The sequence below is a fragment of the Mandrillus leucophaeus genome, unplaced genomic scaffold, assembly GCF_000951045.1.
Source record: "Mandrillus leucophaeus isolate KB7577 unplaced genomic scaffold, Mleu.le_1.0 Scaffold93, whole genome shotgun sequence".
Taxonomy (NCBI): Eukaryota; Metazoa; Chordata; class Mammalia; order Primates; family Cercopithecidae; genus Mandrillus; species Mandrillus leucophaeus.
The window spans coordinates 1,481,698-1,500,467 of NW_012110141.1; the positions used below are offsets into that span (position 1 = coordinate 1,481,698).

Here is an 18,770-nt window from a genome sequence, read left to right on the forward strand (position 1 = left end):
TGCCACCAGACCTGGATAATTTTCTGATTTTTTTTTGTAGAGAAGGGGTCTCACTATGTTGCCCAGGCTGGTCTCAAACTCCTGGGCTCAAGCTATCCTCTTGCCTCGGCTTCCCAAAGTGCCAGGACTACAAGCGTGAGCCACTGAGCCCAGCCACAATCACCTTGATTTCTAACAAAGGATTCCATGGTAGAAAAATAGCTCATTCTGCAAATAAAAGCAGTGTATGCAATATATGTAACCACAAACACCCTCATCAAGAGAAAACATTTCAAAATGTATTCTTTAAAGATCCCTAAACTGTCATAGGGAAAAAGGCCAAGGAATAGTACAGACTTGAGCAGATTAGTCAAGAATGTGATTTGATGAATTAAAGAAATTACATTTTGGCAGGGCTAAAGCCGAAGGTAGGCAAAATTCCAAGTTTCTTCTGGTTAATTCAAATGAGCAGTACCCTTCCTTTGTGCAGCTAACATAATATTAAAACATATTATATTTAAAAGGTCAAAAAGCCATGTGAAAAGAAAAAGTCACTTAAGAATCTTTTAGATATGGGCCAGGATGACATGAACACCATCATCAAATATTGTTGAACAACTGCTGAGGAGATGAGGGTGTGGGGTCTTCATAAATATAAGTTTGAGTCTTGGCTTGGGCAATCACCAGCTAACTGAACCTTAGTTAGGCAACCTCCTGATTGGTCTTCTTGCTTCTACTTTTGTCTTCTTACTGTTCATTCTCCCACAGTAATCACACAAGCAGGCCAGAGCTCCCTTTCTACCTCAGTATCTTTGCATACGCCGTTTCTGCTTTTCCCTCTCAGAGCACCCACTGCCAGTCTTCACACGGACAATTCGATCAGTCCTTCAGGTCTTAAGGCACTTCTCAAGAATGCCATTCTTGCCTAGGCTAGATTAGATCCTCCTGTTACATGCTCCCTTTATTTTTGTTTTTTTGAGACAGGGTCTCACTCACCCAGGCTGGAATCACAGCTTGTTGCAGCCTTGACCACCTGAGCTCAAGTGATCCTCCCACCTCAGCGTTCTGAGTAGCTGGGACCACAGGTGCACGCCAACACATCCAGCTAATTTTTGATATTTTTTTGAAGAAACAAGGTCTTGCTATGTTGCCCAGGGTGGTCTCCAACTTTTGGGCTCACGCAATCCTCCTGCCTTGGCCTCTCAAAGTGCTGGGATTACAGGTGTGAGACACTGCACCTGGCCCCTTATTTTGAAACTCTTATCCCCATTATAACAACATTGATCGTGTCTTTTAAAGTTGTCAGTTTGCCCTGCTAAACTGCAAGCTGTGTAGAGGCAAGAACATGTCTGTTCACTGCTGTATTTCTAGCACCAAGTGGAGAGTCTGGAGCACAGGTGAGAGTAACCATTACACCCGGTCCTCGCCATTGTCTCAGCCATCCAGGATCACCTGTTGACTTCACAGAGTTAAGAGGTAAACACTTTCAGATCAGTTGGGTTCACAGATGTGCAATATTGTCAGATGAAAAGTAAATTCAACATCTTTCTGGTTTCCAAAAGCAGAATCAAGAAAAATTGGAAAAACTGTGGACCCTCTGAATTTAAACTGACAGCTAACTTCAGATTCAAAATTTGGGAATCATGCCTATAAAACCAAACAAACTAGTAGATTGAATCTGGTATGAAATACCATCATGGGTAACAGCTGTGCCTCCCATCTACTCAATCTGGATAAAAAGAGGGAAAACACGCAAATGTGTGTTTTCTGCTTGCTCTCATTCTTCGTCTTTCCACCTTTATTGTAACTGCAAAAAGCCCCAGGCAACAGAGGGGGAGGGCTGCCTGAGCTTCTTATGACAATCTGGTTATACTGAGCCATACATGCTGTATTAACCATGAATTGCCACCCCAACACACATCACGTTCCTCATTCATTCCCATCCATTTTCCATCTTGGCTTTCCTCCCTCACCCATCTCTTTTTCAGCTTTACTTTCTACCACTCAACTTCTCTCAAGACGTGAGGCACAAAGATACAGCAGAAAGAGGGCTGGATTTAAAGACTCCTGGAGCCTTTTCTTGGAGAAACTGCTAAAACATTATCACAGGAAATTATTCTGGAGTCTGGGAAAAAGAAGAGTTTAATAAAGTACAAAGACAGTTCAGAGAAAGAATGGAAAAAGAAGTAGGATAACATGAAATTGTTAGGAAGAAAAGACTCCTGGGCCTTACACTCATAATTAACCTTGTAACTCCCACACCGCTAAACATCTACAGTGAAGAGCTTGTGTATCATCTTAGGCTGCTGGCCACCACCTTGCACGTGAGAGAATTTAATCCAACAAAGGAGACCAAGTCCTTTTCTGACAATGGTGTAATGTTTTTGTTTTATTAGAGACAGGGTCTCCCTCTGTTGCTGAGGCTGGAGTGCAGTGGTACGATAACTCATTGCAGTCTCAAACTCCTGACCTCAAGCAATCCTCCCACCTCAGCTTCCCAAATTGCTGGGATTGTAGGTGTGAGCCACGCCACCTGGCCTTGATAGTGGTGTTTTGGTAAGATATCTTATCTGTTCTTGCTGCTTAGCCCAAAGAAATATACTGTTCAAGATCTGCAATCAGGCTTCATGTACGGATGTGGAGAGAAAGGAGTGGCTAGGCACCGTGTTATTAAATAAGTGGGGTTTTTTTTTTTTTAGTAATAAACACCCTATAACAGCTTCATAAAACCCAGTTAAGATTGGAGTTTTAGAATTACCAATATCCAAAACAATACTTAAAATTACAATCTCCTCCGGTGGGGGGGCGGTTGAGGGGGGGAACCTACCACAGACTGCTTATTTATCCCACCTGCAATATGATTGCTTGCAAACAGGTAACTCGTGATTCTGAATAATTATCCTGCATCCAATCCAGTGGTGTTGCGACTGCTGACATTCCACACAAGAAAGCAAGTCTTTTCTCGTGAAAGGTGTCAGTTATGTGGAAAGGACCAAAACCCACCTCAGTGTCCCCAGTGTTAATTCTCCTTTGTATATTTCCCTAGGGAACTTTCTGACCACTGCCCCCTCAACCCAGGACTGTGTATGTACAATCCCCCAACCTCCATTAAGGTTCATTTCACCCTGTGGAAGCTAGAAGGAGATGAAAGCACATCTCCAGGAAGAATTGGGCTTATTTCCTCCACACAGACAATAACCGCCACCTGCATGAGGATTTACACGCCTCCCCCCACCAGCTTCCTAGTTCCTATGTCATAGAGTCACAGCCACTCGTACCCCAGAGAACGATGAGGAGAAAGAACAAAGGCGCCAGGTGGCTCGGGCAGAGGGAGGAAAAGGTGGCTTCTCTCTCACACTCCCACAATACAGCTATTGCCAGTGGAAGCCAGGTTGATCCCCATCTCAGGCTGTGTTGAGACAGCTGTTGGAGCCAGAATAGGAAAAGGAAGGAAAAAACTGTCCTCCCTAAGGACTGCTAGTTTTTTTATTTTGAAGGAAGGAAAATGCTGAACACAAACGGGAGCCTGTCTTGAAGCACTGTGGAGCTTTCATCTATCAGTTTAGTTCTATCCTGCCATGAACTACTCCTTGGCAATTCTCACCAGCAAGCTGGAGAGCCTGAACATGAACGAAGTCAGCCATAGGAGGAGGCCATTGTTTACTCTTTTCCCAAAGGGCACAGTCAGTGACAGGAGTCTTCGGCAGGCACCTGGCACACAGTCACATCCACTACAGGAAGTCAGCGGGGAGACCTTACAGGAAGGTTCTGGGAGGGGCTCCTTCTCTATTCTCTCAAGAGGCCTGGGAGGACTGTCAGAGTAAGGGTGAGGAAGAAATAAAATCAGAGAAGGTGAAAAGCTGAAAATTCACACAGGTTTCCTTGTCCTGTTTTTCTGTGGAAGAAGTAGGAAAAAAAAAAAAAAAAGAAACTTTACAATTATTGGTGGGATTATAACGAAAAAAGGTAACTCTATGTGACCATATCTATAATTTCATGCAATGACAGTTCTTTGACCAGACCATAAAATTTCTGTCATTTATACATTTTCATTTACTGACCCTCTCTCTTATTTTTTAAAAATAGAGTTTTACTATGTTGCCCAGGCTGGTCTTAAACTCCTGGGCTCAAGCAATCCTCCCATCTCAGCCTCCCAAAGTGCTGGGATTACAGGTGTGAGCCACTGTGCCTAGCCTCTATTTTACTTTTATTACATAAACATAACATGGTCATTATAAAAGTTTAAAAATCTTGATAAAAATTTTTAATTAAATTCTCTCAATTCCCAGAGAAACTTTGCAATTAACATTTTAGTATATCCTTTCATATTTTTTCTATACACACATAAAAATACACGATGGGTTAGTTGGTAGGGGTGTGTTTATAAAAATTTCCTCTATTACAACTACTGGAATTTTTTCACAGAAGTCACAAATATCTGTTTGTGCAAATAAATCTGTTTGCATTCTTTTCTTAAACATTCTTGAGAGATACCCCTGCTATTTAGTGTTAAAGTCAACCCAGAAAGCATGTGAGGGCATCTGTACATGCTGCTGAGGGTTTAAAAGCCAAAGAAGTAAGTACCAAGTTCCCCTACAGCAATAAAAAGCTCAGGAACCCCCCAACTATCTCACTGACAAACCTTCAGAAAGCCCTCCTGAGTTAATACCTAAAATAACACCAAGAAAAAGCTAGGACTCTTTCCTGGAGGATCTTTTGCTAGCTGCCTGAAGTGAGAAAAACCTTTTGTAACCACTTTTACTGAAGGTGTGCAATGTGGTGTAGAATGACTGCTGATACTAAGGTTTCATAATTATCTTACTTTCCCTTATTTATCCACAACAAATATTTTCTCAAGAAATCATAAGGAATTGTTTAGTACTAATGTAATAAAAGGATTTGGCCAAACCATGAAATACATGAGAAATAGTTTTCTTAACTACAGAAAACCATATGCTATCACAGTTATGAACGAAGATTATGGATTTCATGGTATAGGCAACTTAAAACAGATGTTTAACAACACTTCCTGCAGTCCTAAGGGAAAAAAAAAAAAAGTTAGATGATCTCAGGCTTTTTTTAACATCAACATCCTTCAGCCTAAAACTTACTACTTTTTGTCCACCACCACCTTCCTCTTTCATAGCATGGGTTAGTCCACTACAGAAATGTAAAAGCTCCAATGTGGTTTACTATTTTGTAGAGTGGCAGACCAAGCAGTTATACACAGACACAAGAAAAGCATGCTTATATCATTTATATAACGGTACCCACCATGCAGGAAGAGAATTCTTATCACTAGCCCTATCTTTGAAACCCTCTCTTAAATGTGAAAGACAATTTAATAGAAAGAGGTCTAAAATATATCTGCATAAAGAGCAATTCAGAAGGGAATGTGCCCACAACCAAGGCCTGCCTATTTCAGATTGAACATGGCCAGCAGTTTATCTTAATCTGTCTCCCCATCACCATCTTTAAATTAAGACACTTCCTGTTTTTAACCCAGTCTCTCTCATTGCTTGCACACACTCTGTGCCAAATCTTAACATTCAAGCTTGTTTTCATTCTTGTATAGACTTTAGATTTATACATTGTTTCAGGGTAAAATATTTCTGAAAACAGAAAAGGCAACTTTGCTCTTCAAACTTACCCAGGGCTTTCCAAGACAGTTCTGTGAATTCAAGTCCTTCCCCATTGACAAAATGTTACTGTAAACGTTCTTGTTAATTGAACCCAAGACACTGTCAGCCTGACATTAGAGGGGCTCACAAAACTTAGCCGGCAACCTTTTGTACTGAGCAAAATACAGATTACCAAATGAGCAGCCAGCATGTCTAAGGGACTCTCGTGCTGCAATTTGAGAAGGCTGAAAAAGAACACCAAGAGAGGGAGCTGCTAATTAATTCTTCTCCTCAGTATCAGCCCCAAATGTTTCAAACAACAACTGATCTGGGAACACAGTTTTGACATTGTTGAGATAATGACCTGATTTGTTCCCAAAATGCTGGGAGAGCTGCTGCAACCCTATCTGGTGAGAACCATTTGTACTCTTTCCTTCCCAAAGCCAGAGTAGGCTGCTTTCCAAAGACAAGGAATACTTCCTGTCTTTTTTCCAAGCCTGACAGTCAAGGGGCTAACTGTGCATTAAAGCCTTATCAACACAGCACTGAAGTATGGGCTACTTTAGATTAGCCCGTACTTGGTTGCCAAAATAGAATTTCCTGACAGATACTATTAAAATACAGATGTTTTACAGTGTGCCCAGAAACAGAAATTAAGGACACAAGATTGCACAGAATTTACTGCTCAGGGAGAGTGGGGGTGGGAGAGGGAATAGTGAAAATGGCTACATAAGAATAAACAGATGAAACCTACAACGTGATGAATAAGAGTTCTATGGTAGAGAGGTGGGAGAGGCAAGGTGAAAACTGCCACAAGCAAATGAGACTGCAGCAAAGTATGTAAGGAGACTGTTCTCAGGTCCACCCACCTCCAGCTATCACCCTCTCTCATCGCCTTTCCCCTTAAGCCTGAAAGGTTCGCAGACACCAGGGTTTCTCAGCACAATTGGTATTTGGGGCTGGATAATTCTTTGTTGTTAGGAGTTGTCCTGGACACTGCAGAGTGTTTAGCAGCATCTCTGGCCTTTACCCACTAGATGACAGTAGCACCTACCCTCTCTGGTTCAGTTTTAACCATCATAAATTTCTTCGGATATTGCCAAATGTCCCCTGGGAGGCAACACTGCCCTAGATTGAGCAGTGCAGATATATCCTAGGCCACCATGCATGGAAGGTGTATTCCGCATACTAAACAAGTGCACCCAGCTAAGGTGGTACCTAAGAGCTGAAGTCCCACGCACGGTCCACTCACCAAACCAGGGACTATGTCCATCCAGAAAGGCACACATTTTCTAATGTCCTCAAAGGCTCTGTACTAGCAGGGCGCGGTGGCTCATGCCTGTAATCCCAGCACTTTGGGAGGCAGAGGTGGACGGATCACTTGAGGTCAGGAGTTTGAGACCAGCCTGGCCAACATAGCAAAACCCTGCCTCTACTAAAAATACAAAAAAATTACCTGGCATGGTGGTGCATGCCTGTAATCTCAGCTACTTGGGAGGCCGAGGCAGGAGAATCCCCTGAACCCATGAGGCAGAGGTTGCAGTGAGCCAAGATCACGTCACTGCACTCCAGCTTGGGTGACAGAGCAACGAGACTCCGTCTCATGGGGCGGGGGGTAGGGGGGAGAGGCTCTGTACAGGCCAAGAGAAGTACTGCATCTCCATATGCGGTCACTCTGCCATGAAGCCCCTGAAAGTTCTTGTTGCTAAGCCCAGCAGAAATGACTCAATTCTCATGGCTCTGCAGGAGCTAATGCTGGTAACCACTGCCACTTTGAAATGCACCCTTGAAGGTTTCCTCCATGCTTTCTGTCCATTCTTCCTCAGTCTCCTTTGCAGGTTGCTCTTCAGAGTTCTGCCCTAAGCCCTCTTCTGCTCCCCCACCTCTAACTAGGTGATCTTATTATCTCATCCGCTGCAGTTACCATCCACATGGAAAAGACTCCCAGAACTCAATTCATTGTGCTCTGTTTTCTGAACTTAAATGCAGGGTTCAAGCTCACATTTCCCCTTCAATGACCTGTAGATCCTTGAACTCAGTATGTCCCTAAATGGGCTCATCATCCACCCTCACAAACCTCCCAGGCTTCCTTTCACTGAGTAGCAGCCAGATCCTCCCAGAAGTCTGGGCACTGGGCTTGATGTTTCCCTCTCCCCATTCAATCAACTCACAGAGATTCTACTCCTAAACTGCCATATGTCCACTTTTTCTAGTCCCAAGGCCAGCTCAGGCTACAATTTCTCTCACTGGGGGATTACTACAGGTGCCTCCATTCTCAGGCCACCCTCACACACCCAAGCTGGAGGGGTTCTTCCAGCCAGCACTTCACCTACCAACTTAAAACTTGTCAGTGATTTCCCACCACCCTTGAGATCAAGTTTAAAATTTCTTAACAGTTTACCAGGCCCTTTATGACCTACCCTCCCACCCCCCCACCCAACAATCACACACTAAACTCTCTTTGGTTCTAAACACAGGATGCTCCCCCTCCTCTCCTCTTCCCCAAATCTACCACTTCACTTGGCTAACTCCACCTCACCCAACAGGTTTCAGCTTCAACTCTCTGACCTCCACCTCCCACTGATGTTCCCAGTATTACGTGCCCATAACAGCCCGTACTTCCCCTATCAGAGGGCTTACTCTGCTTATTTGTCTGGTTTCCCGATGAAATATGTTACATCTCCGCTTTGCATCATCCATCAGCTTCGGCCTCACTTATTCCTCCACATAGTGTTTGTTGGCCGGTCCATCTATTAATTGTTAATCTCAAATTTGTTATGGCTCATCAGCAATAGTGAAAATAATAAGTACCATGACTACAGAATGCCCCTCTCTGCACCAGATGCTGTAGTGATGTTAAAATACATAGACAACACAGAACTAGTCCTCAAATATATTAAAGTGGGGAAATGACATAAGAAGTTAACAGGGCCTGGTGCAGTGGCTCATGCCTGTACTCCTAGCACTCTGGGAGGCTGAGCAGGGGTGGCTTGTTTGATTCCAGGGGTTCGAGACCAGTCTGGGCAACATGGTGAAACCCTGACTTTACAAAAAATAAAAAAAATTGGCCGGGCGTGGTGGTGTACACTTGTGGTACCAGCTACTCAGGAGGCTGAGGTGGGAAGATCACTTGAGCCTAGGAAACGGAGGTTGCAGTGAGCCATGATCATGCCATTGCACTCCAGCCTGGGCAACAGAAGCTCACCTCAAAAATAAAAATAAAATAAAATAAAATAAAAATAAAACAAAAGTAACAGAATATGAAATGTTATATTTACTAAGCAAATAAAGGTAGCCTAAGAAAATAGGTAGGTAGGTAAGAAACAAAAAATTGAGAAATTATCAGGATTAAATAGATATGATATGGAGCCTCCTAACAGAGAAGCCCTGGATGTGGATTCAGATTTTGAAGATGGTAAGGGGCAAAACATCAGGCATAGAAATTAACTAGAGAAATGTCAAGTCTTGCAACAATCAACTACTTTTTAAAATCAATTAGAGTTACATTTTTTTAAGTGGAAACTTTGTAAACTGCTGCTAGTTTTCCATCTGCACTGATGGCATGACGCAGAATGGTCATTTTTTGGTGAATGAGAACAAGTCACTGAGATCTGTGCCGACTTCCATAGAAGGACAAACACACAGTAGTGTGTCTTCTGAAGCCTGGGGATTTTCAAACATCAATGTTTTTTGTTTTGTTTTGTTTTTTGAGATGGAGTTTCACTCTTGTTGCCCGGGCTGGATTGCAATGGTGTGATCTTGACTCACTGCAACCTCCAACTCCTGGGTTCGAGCGATTCTCCCACCTCAGCCTTCCGAGTAGCTGGGATTACAGGTGCCCGCTACCATGCCCAGCTAATTTTTTTTTGTAGTTTTAGTAGAGACAGCGTTTCACCGTGTTGGCCAGGCTGGTCTCGAACTCCTGTCCTCAAGTTATATGCCCACCTCGGCCTCCCAAAGTGCTGAGATTACAAGCGTGAGCCACTGCGCCCGGTCTCAGTGTTCTCAAAATACATTATATTGTATAGAAAAATTAATAAACAGGTTGGGTGACAAGTTAACTTGTTACCTTTAACAGTTTATCACTTTTCCTCCCACTTTTATTAAGGTTATAATTAAAAAATAAAAACTGTATATATTTACAATGTACATGGTTTGACGTATAGACTTTGTGAAATTAAATCTAGCTAATTAACATATCTACCTCACACTTATTTGTGCTGAGAATATTTAAGAGCTAATTTCTTAATTTCCAAGTATACATTAACTACAGTCACCACACTGTACAATAGATCTCCAGAACATATTTATCCTTACTGAAACTTTTTACCTTTAACCAACATCTTCCCAAGTACTCCTAATCTCCCAGACCCTGACAACCACCATTCCACTCTCTGCTTCTGTGAGAGTTTGATTTTCTTGGATGCCACATATAAGTGAGAAAACGCAGTATTTGTCTTTCTGTGTCAGGCTATTTCATTTATGAATAGGTTCATCTATATTGTTGCAAATGACAGGATTTCTTCTTTTTTAAGGCTGAAGAGTATTCCATTGTACACGTATACCATATTTTCTTTACCCATTCATCTACTGATGAACACTTCCATTGTCTCCGTATCTTGACTATTGTGAATCATGCTGCGAGGGGCACAGGCATACAGGTATCTCTTCGATTTCAGTTCCTTTGGATATATACCCAGAAGTAGGATTGGTGGATCATATGGAACTTCAGTTTTTATTTTCTGCGGAACTTCCATACTCACACTATTTTCCATACTGGTTGTACTAACATTCTCATCAACAGTCTAAGAGGGTCCCTTTATCTCACATTTTCGCAGCACACTTGTTACCTTTTGCCTTTGATAATACCCATTCTAGTAGATGTGAGGTGATATCTCACTGTGGTTTTGTATTTTTTAGTAGAGACGAGGTTTTGCCATGTGGCTAGGCCAGTCTTGAACTCCTGACCTCAAGTGATCTGCCTGCCTCGGCCTCCCAAAGTGCTGGGATTACAGGCATGAGCTACTGCACCCGGCCGCTCATGTGGCTTTGATATGCATTTCCCTGACTAGTAATATTGAGCACCTTTTCATATATCTGTTGGTCATTCGTATGTCTTCTATTGAGACATGTCTATTAAGGTCCTTTGTTCATTTTTTAATCAGGTTATTTGTTTTCTTGCTATCGAGTTGTATGGATTGCTTGTATATTTTAGATATTAACCCCTCAGATGTATGGTCTGCAAACACTTTATCCCATTCTGTAGGCTGTCTCTTCATTCTATTGTGTGTTTCCTTTTCTATGCAGCATTTTTTTTTAGTTTAACACAATCCCATTTGTCTATGTTTGCTTCTGTTGTACTTTTGAGGTCATATCCAAAACATCATTGCCCAGACTAATGTCAAGAAGCTTTTTCTCTGTGTGTTCTTCAAGTAGTTTTATACTTTTGGATCTTACTAAGTCTTTAGTCCATTCTGCAGTCAAATCCTCTACCCGAGCCATGCCCCCCAATCTTTAGTCCATTTTGAGTTGATTTTTGTATACGGTGTGAGAAAGGGGTTTAATTTTTCTGTATATGGATGTCCAGTTTTTCCAACACCATTTATTGAAGAGACTCTTTCCTCCATTGTGTGTTCTTGGCAACTTTGTCAAAGAGCCACCCACTGTAAATATGAATTATTTCTGGGGTATCTATTCTGTTCCATTGGTCTATATGTCTGTTTTTACGTCATTACTATGCTGTTTCGATGACAGCTTTTTAGTATATTTTGAAGTCAATAGTATGATGCCTCCAGTTTTTTTTGGGTGGGTTTTCAACAAACCAAAACTTAAGAGATGCAGCAAAAGCAGTACTACAAGGAGGTTTACAGCAATAAACTCCTACATTAAGGAAGAAAGATCTCAAATAAACTTACCTTTACACCTCAAGGAATTAGAAAAAGAACAGCCCAAAGTCAGCAGAAGAAAAAAAATGAACATCACAGCAAAAATAAATGGAGACTAGAAAAACAACAGAAAAGATTAATACAACCAAGAGTTTTCTGAAAAGATAAAATTGACAAATTTTATCAATTTTAGCTGAACTAAAAGACAAAATTATAAATGAAAGATGAGACATTACAATTGATACCACAGAAATACAAATGATTATAAGAGACTACTATAGACAAATATATGCCAACAAATTAGATAACCTAGAAGAAATGGATAAATTCCTGGAAACATACAACTTACACCAAGGCTGAATAATACAGAAATAGAAAATCTGAAGAGACCAATAGTTAAGTAAGGAGATTGAATCAGAAATCAAAAACCTCTCAACAAAGAATATTACTCCAGAACGTCATGGCTTCACTGGTGAATTTTACCAAACATTTAAAGAGAAGAATTAACACCAACCCTTCTCAAACTCTTTCCCACAACTGAAGAGGAAGGAATCAACCCTTCCAAACTCATTTCACAAAGCCAGCAAGGAAACTACAAGAAAATAAAATTATGGGTCAATATCCTTGATGGCTATAGAAGCAAAAATCTCAATATAATACTAGCAAACCAAATTCAACAGCACATTAAAAGGATCATACACCATGAACAAGTGGGACTTATCCCTGGGATGCAAGGATGGTTCAACATATGTAAATTAATTAAAATTAACACCACATTAACAAAATGAAGGACAAAAATCATGTGATCATCTCAATAGATGGATAAAAATCATTTGAAAGAATTCAGCATCCTTTCATGATAAAAACTCTCAACAGATTAGGTATAAAGAACGGACCTCGACATAATAAAGGCCACATATGGCATGCCCGTAGCTAATATCATACTCAGTGGTAAAAAGCTGAAAGCCTTTCCTCTAAGATCAGGAGCAAAACAGGAGGCCCACTCTTATCACTTCTATTCAATACAGTACTAGAAGTTTCAGCCAGAGCTATTAGGCAAGAAAAATACAACACATCAAAAATGGAAAGCAAGAAGTTAATCTGTCTCTGTTTGCAGATGATACAATCTTATATATAGAAAACCTTCAGAACTTCACCAAAAAATTGTTAGAATAAATGCAGTAAAGTTGTAGGATACTAAAATCAACATATAAAAATCAGTAGCATTTCTATTATAAATACTAATCATGAACTATCTAAAAAATAAAGAGAATGATTTCATTTACAATAGCATCAAGAAAGAATAAGGCCGGGTGCAATGGCTCACACCTGTAATCCTAGCACTTTGGGAAGCCGATGCAGAAAGACTGCTTGAGTCCAGGAGTTTAAGACCAGCCTGGGCAACAGAGAGAGATGTCTCTACAAAAAAATTTAAAAATGAGCCAGACATGATGGTGCACACCTGTAGTCACAGTTACTTGGGAGGCTGACGCAAGAGGATCACTTGAGCCCAGGAGTTCAATGCTGCAGTGAGCTGTGATCGCACCACTGCACTCTAGCCCAGGCAACACAGCAAGACCCTGTCTCAAAAAAAAAGAAAGAATGAATGAATGAAATACTAAGTAATAATCAAGGAGGTGAAAGATCTGTGTGCTGAAAACTATAAAACATTGCGTAAAGAAACTGAAGACATAAATAAATGGAAAGATATCCTCTATTAATGGATTGGAAGAATTAAGACTGTTAAAATGTTCATACTCCCCAAAGTGACCTACAGATTTAATACTATTCCTATCAAAATTCCAATGTAATTTTTTACAGAAGAAAAAAATTCTAAAATTTGTATGGAACTAAAAAACGACCCGAATAGCCAAAGCAATCTTGAGCAAAAATGTACATGACACTTAAAAACTGGAAAGTTTTAAGCCAGGCATGACGGCTCATGCCTATAATCCCAGCACTTAGGGAGGCCAAGGCAGATGGATTGCGTGAGGCCAGGAGTTCAAGACCAGTCGGGCCAACATGGTGAAATCCTGTCGCTACCAAAAATACAAATATTAGCCAGGCGTGGTGGCTTATGCCTGTAATTCCAGCTACTCGGGAGGCTGAGGCAGGAGAATCACTTGAACCCAGGAGGTAGAGGTTGCAGTGAGCTGAGACTGTGCCACTGTACTCTAGCCCGGGCAACACAGCAAGACTGTCTCAAAAAATAAATAAATAAAACAAACACACACAAAAAAAAACAGGCAAATTTTCAAACTAAAACTTTTGCAGGTGTCATTTATGAAGTACTTACTATGCTAAATGTCTAACAAATATGTTGTCAATTGACCCTTATAACCATCCTCTGAAGGACAATCATTATTTCCATATTACAAATACGAAAAACGGAGGCTCTGATCCAATCAGAGACAGAATTCAACCCCAAATCTGACTCCTTCCTTATGTTCTAAGCTGACTCTCAAACAAATAACTAAGCAAACAATAGCTTTTGCTAGATAGCACCATGCTGCTGAAACCCACCTGTTTGAAAGAACCTCTGCAGGTATCTATAATTAAGTTAGGACTGTTCCAACTTGAACTAGTTGCTGTCAGTTTAGTTTTAAAAATTACTCCAGCCTGAGGCAGAATGTGCCTCTTAGGAACCTCAAAATTGTTTTGTCAATCATGGAGAAACCTTTACTGAAATGCTATAAATGCTTTTCTTTTCCTCTTCTTCCTGGAGAACTGAGAACAATTTGGAAATGTGTAAGATGTCTGCCCCTCCTTTATGCAACTTTTTACAAAAAATAGGGTCCTCAGACAGAAAACCGTGCACACAGTCTCCTGTTCAGCTGCCTGAGAAGGCATTACTGAGCACTTACTGCATCCCCAAGTTTTTGCAACACGATCTTTCTCAAATACAACCATCCTAAGTTGGGCACTATTATTAACTTTTTTTTTTTTTTTTTTTTTTAACAGATGAGAAAGCAGGGGTTGAGAGAAGTCCAGAGCTTGTGTTCTTTCCGCTCTCCTAACCATGCTGATTCTGCCACAGCTCTACCATCTGCTTACCAGCACTGCCCTCAATAGCTCTGCTCCAAGACAAAAAAAAGGATGAATAGCTAACAAGAGAGAGGGGAATCAACAGTAAATAGATGTTTGAGCCTACTCAGGGCAACTTGTGTTGAGTGAGAAAATAAAACGATGGACCCTATCCTCAAAGAAATTAAATCCAGGAATAGTGTTAAGACACATGAAAACAAGTAAAACAGAAAATATTCCTTTCTCAATCAAGAGTTCTCCACCTCAGCACTGCTGACATTCTATAACTCTTTGTTGTGGGCTGTTCTGGGCATCTCTGGCCTCTACTCCCTAAGATGCCAGTAGCACCCCTCTCCAAAATCATGGCAATCAAAAATGTCTCCGAACACTGCCAAATGCCCCTGGGGGGCAAAAATCAATCTCCCACCCCCACCTGTTGAGAATCACTGCTCTGAATGACACAGGTGTTGAAAAATACCTATTATTATTATTTCAGGTTATTCCAGGGCTTCATCTTAGATGCAAGCTTTCAGAGTTCTTTTTCAACATACAAATCAATCAAGATTTATAATCTCAAGAGAAAAAAAGAGCCCCCCCAAATTACTTGTTTATCAAAGACATTAGCAACACTTGAGAGACAATTATCCCAAACCTGTGGCTTGTTGAAAAATTAATTTACCCCATCCATGCTTTGATCTTCTAGCAAATTACTTTCTGAGACAAGATTTAACTTGTGAGGGCCTGACAGGCTAACCAGCTGTCAGACAGGAACTGGCATCAAATTCCAAGTGTCGAGTGGAGAGGGGGCTTCTCGTCCTCCCCAAGGGAACCCTGCTCAGTAACTTACCAAATGTCACAGAGGGGTCCAGTTTTCCCACGAAAGAGCAGAGGTGCAAGCATCAGCGCAGCTTAGCTTTGTTTTCAAAGGAAAAAGTATCCTTTAGGAGGTGGTTTAATTTTATAATTCAGTATTTCCGTTATGAAAGCGTTCTTGTTGTTTTAGTTTTAGTTCTTAATTTCACCATAAGCAAGAGAGTCACAACTCAAGTGATCTCCTTTGCTTCTCTCTCACTTCCTTACTTTAAAAGAGACAAGGAGGTAGCTTCCAGTCTTCCAAAAGCTCTTGTTCATCTCACGCCTGGCCTGCAAGGTGTGTGCTGCCATCCAGGTGGAAGAGATGCACCCTGAATAAAATGCGTGATTAGAAACCACACACTTTACCTAAAGGGGTACCGACTGTGAACTAAGAGAGATAATGGTATTGTGTTTACACCTTACTGTGTGTGGCAGGCAGAAAAATGCGCCCCCCAAAGGTGTCCAACTTCTAATTCCCGAACCTGTGAATATGTTACATTCATGGCAAAAGTCATTGTGCAGACAGCACTAAGATTAAGGACTTTGGGATGGAGAGATTTTCCTGAATTATCTAGATGGACCCAATCTAACGAGTCTTTTAGAAAAGTCTTTTCTTTCTGTGGTCAGAGAGAGAAAGGTGGGATCACAGAAGAGGAGCCAGAAGAAATGTCAGGCGTAAAAGGGACTAAACTTGCCACTGGTGGCTTTGAAGATGAAGGAAGGGGTCACAAGCCAAGGAATACAGGTGACCTCTAGAAGCTGCAGCAGTAAGGAAATAGATTCTCTCCCAAAACCTTCAGAAGGAACTGGTCCTGCTGACTCCTTGATTTTATTCCAGTCTGTGCTTTTGTGTATTTTTATTTTTTTTTGAGACAGTCTTGCTCTCTTGCCCAAGTTGGAATGCAGTGGCACAATCTCAACTCACTGCAAACTCTTGCCTTCCGGGTTCAAGTGATTCTCTTGCCTCAGCTTCCCGAGTAGCTGGGATTACAGGTGACTGCAACCACGTTTCGCTATTTTTTTTTTTTTTTTTTTTAATTTTTAGTAGAGATGGAGTTTCACTATGTTAGCTAGGCTGGTCTTGAACTCCTGACCTCAAGTGATCCGTCCACCTTAGCCCCCTAAAGTGCTGGGATTACAGATGTGAGCCACCGCACCCCACACGTGTGCTGTTTTAAGCATGAAATTTGTGGGTTTTATTACAGCAGAAATAGAAAACTAATAGACTTTAGTACCTGGAAGTGGGGTGCTGCTACAACAAATACCAAAAAATGTGGAAGTGCCTTTGGAACTGAGTAGTGAAGGAGCCTGGAAGAATTTTGAGGAACATGGTAGGAAAGGTTTACGTTGCCTTAAACAGACCTGTTAATAGAAATATAAACAATAAAGACTGCTTGTGAGGACTCAGGAGACTGCTTGTGACGGGCACGGTAGAGAGAACATAAATAGCCTCAGAGAATACCTCAACTGTCAAGAACACAGGAAATCACAAATACCGTGATTCTACAGCCCATTTGCTGCCTACTGTGCACCAAGCAAGTGGAGCCCCAAAGCGGGCAAAGGCCCTAACATTCAGGACAACTCTGTCACCCAGCAGGTGTACTGTATTGTCTGTCTCACTTCACGCCGAGAGTAAAGCCATTTTCCTTGCATGTTACTAATTTCCTAGCCCTGTGACCTGGGGCGGACCACCCCTCTGAACATCACTCGGGGATGATCATAGTACCTGTGAGGTCACACGTGAAAACTCACAGTACAGTGCCCAGTAAACAGTAGGCACCAAAAATGTGAGCAATTTTTCTACCTGGAGAGAAAGAAGGGTGGGCAGGAATAGATCCTTCCTTTCTCCTACAGGAAAGCCCCTGAGGACTCTTCCCCCATTGAAGACTTAGGGCCTCTGCATAAGGGAAGGCAACAGAGGCAAATGTAGGGGATCCTCAGGAAGCTACATAAATCGAAGGCCAGGTTTGGGGACCTAATGGGGTTATTCCAAAAGCAAGGGACATAGGTACTGAAGTCTGAGGAAACTGCCCTCGGCAACAGAGAAAGAAAAAAAGGAGGCTGCGTTGTTTCTTTGGGTGACTCTATTGCTGGAAATTTGCCCACTGCAGTCTGAGAACACTGGGCAGAGTTACTGTGCCACTGTCAGTGCCAACTTGGACAGGAAGTGATGTGGCCAATCCCACGGTTGTGAGGCCAGCGGGAGGGGCAAAGGGGGCATCCTCAAAGAAAGACATCATTTTAAATTCTCTGGCCTGGCTTCTTACCTCAGCTTCCCCTCGCCCAACCTCCACCCATCTCCATCCATGGAATTATAATACACAACTCAAATTAAAAGACTAATTGTTCCTACATGGGCAAAGTTTTACAGAAACACAGAATTTACTACTTAAGATGAATAAACAGCTTTCTTATTGTAAACACGTTTTAGTGTTGGTGCTTTTATCAAGTTTCTGGGAGAAGTCATCAGAGGAAGAAAAAAGGCACTAGAAACATCTGATCCTTTCTGTCTCTTTACATCTGTACCCTTGACTATAAATTACAGTAATTCATTCCCCAGGATGAACAGTCAATAGTTAAATGTCAGCCTGTAGGTTGCTGCCTAACTAAGAGGGGGAAAAATCACCCTAGGAGTGATCAAGATAAAACTAAGGGGCAAATAATTGAATAATTCTCTGCTGGTATTTTTAAAGACGTATGTCTGCCAACACGGTCCACATTTTTTTGCTTAAGAGCAGCATTTTCCCCTTTTCTTTCAAGAAAATCTCCTTAGTGCCTGCTGAGAAGATATCACATCTTACATCATTTTCCGTTGATAGTGAAATCCACAGCCTCCACAGCAATGTGATTAAGGCACAAATTTTTGAGACCAAAGCACATGTACCCAACTGAGCACAATAATGCTTTCAAAAAAAGAACAAGTTTCAAAAGTTCTTCTAACAATTCCATTGTTCAGGATTCACAAGCTGGAAGAACGTACATTTCTGCATTTTCTGAATTTCCACAAGTTGGGTCAGTCTAAAGGCTCATTCTTTACACTCCCACAAACTATTTATTACTCTATGCCCTTTCCAAGTAAATCAAGACAGGCAGTTATCAAAGCAGATGCATTATTTGGGTCCAGCAGAAAACAGAGTTGGTTCTGCCCACCCCTTTCTCCCAATCTGCAAGCTTCTGTTCATCCCTGTGAATAAAAATGCCGAATGACAAAAAAGGTTGGGTGACTTACATTATTCTCCTTATTTCAACACAAATGTGAAATCAGCTAGTCAATCTCCAGGTCCTCCTAAAAGACAATGTGCCTGGTGGTTTTGTTTTGCTTTTCACAAACATGGAAAAGGGGAGGCATGGCTTAGAGGCAACTACATAATGAACTTAGCAGCCGAAAACAAATTCCAGCCTACTT

At 41.5% G+C, this 18,770-nt stretch overlaps 1 protein-coding gene across 3 annotated transcripts in view; it reads right to left on the reverse strand.

Annotated features, from left to right (window-relative positions):
• KANK1 (KN motif and ankyrin repeat domains 1) overlaps positions 1–18,770 on the reverse strand; it is a 257,723-nt gene that overhangs the window by 206,603 nt on the left and 32,350 nt on the right. Inside the window, exons 1-3 of one of the 3 annotated variants that reach the window (XM_011970129.1) lie at positions 12,948–13,069; positions 11,915–12,077; positions 3,258–3,874 (exon numbers count right to left, since the gene is read on the reverse strand). The exons of 1 other annotated variant lie outside the window; for it this stretch is intronic. The gene's annotated coding sequence lies outside the window, so the exon portion shown is untranslated. Of the gene's footprint in view, positions 1–3,257; positions 3,875–11,914; positions 12,078–12,947; positions 13,070–18,770 lie in introns of those variants that run through there. One more of the 3 variants, XM_011970128.1, reaches the window with a different exon arrangement.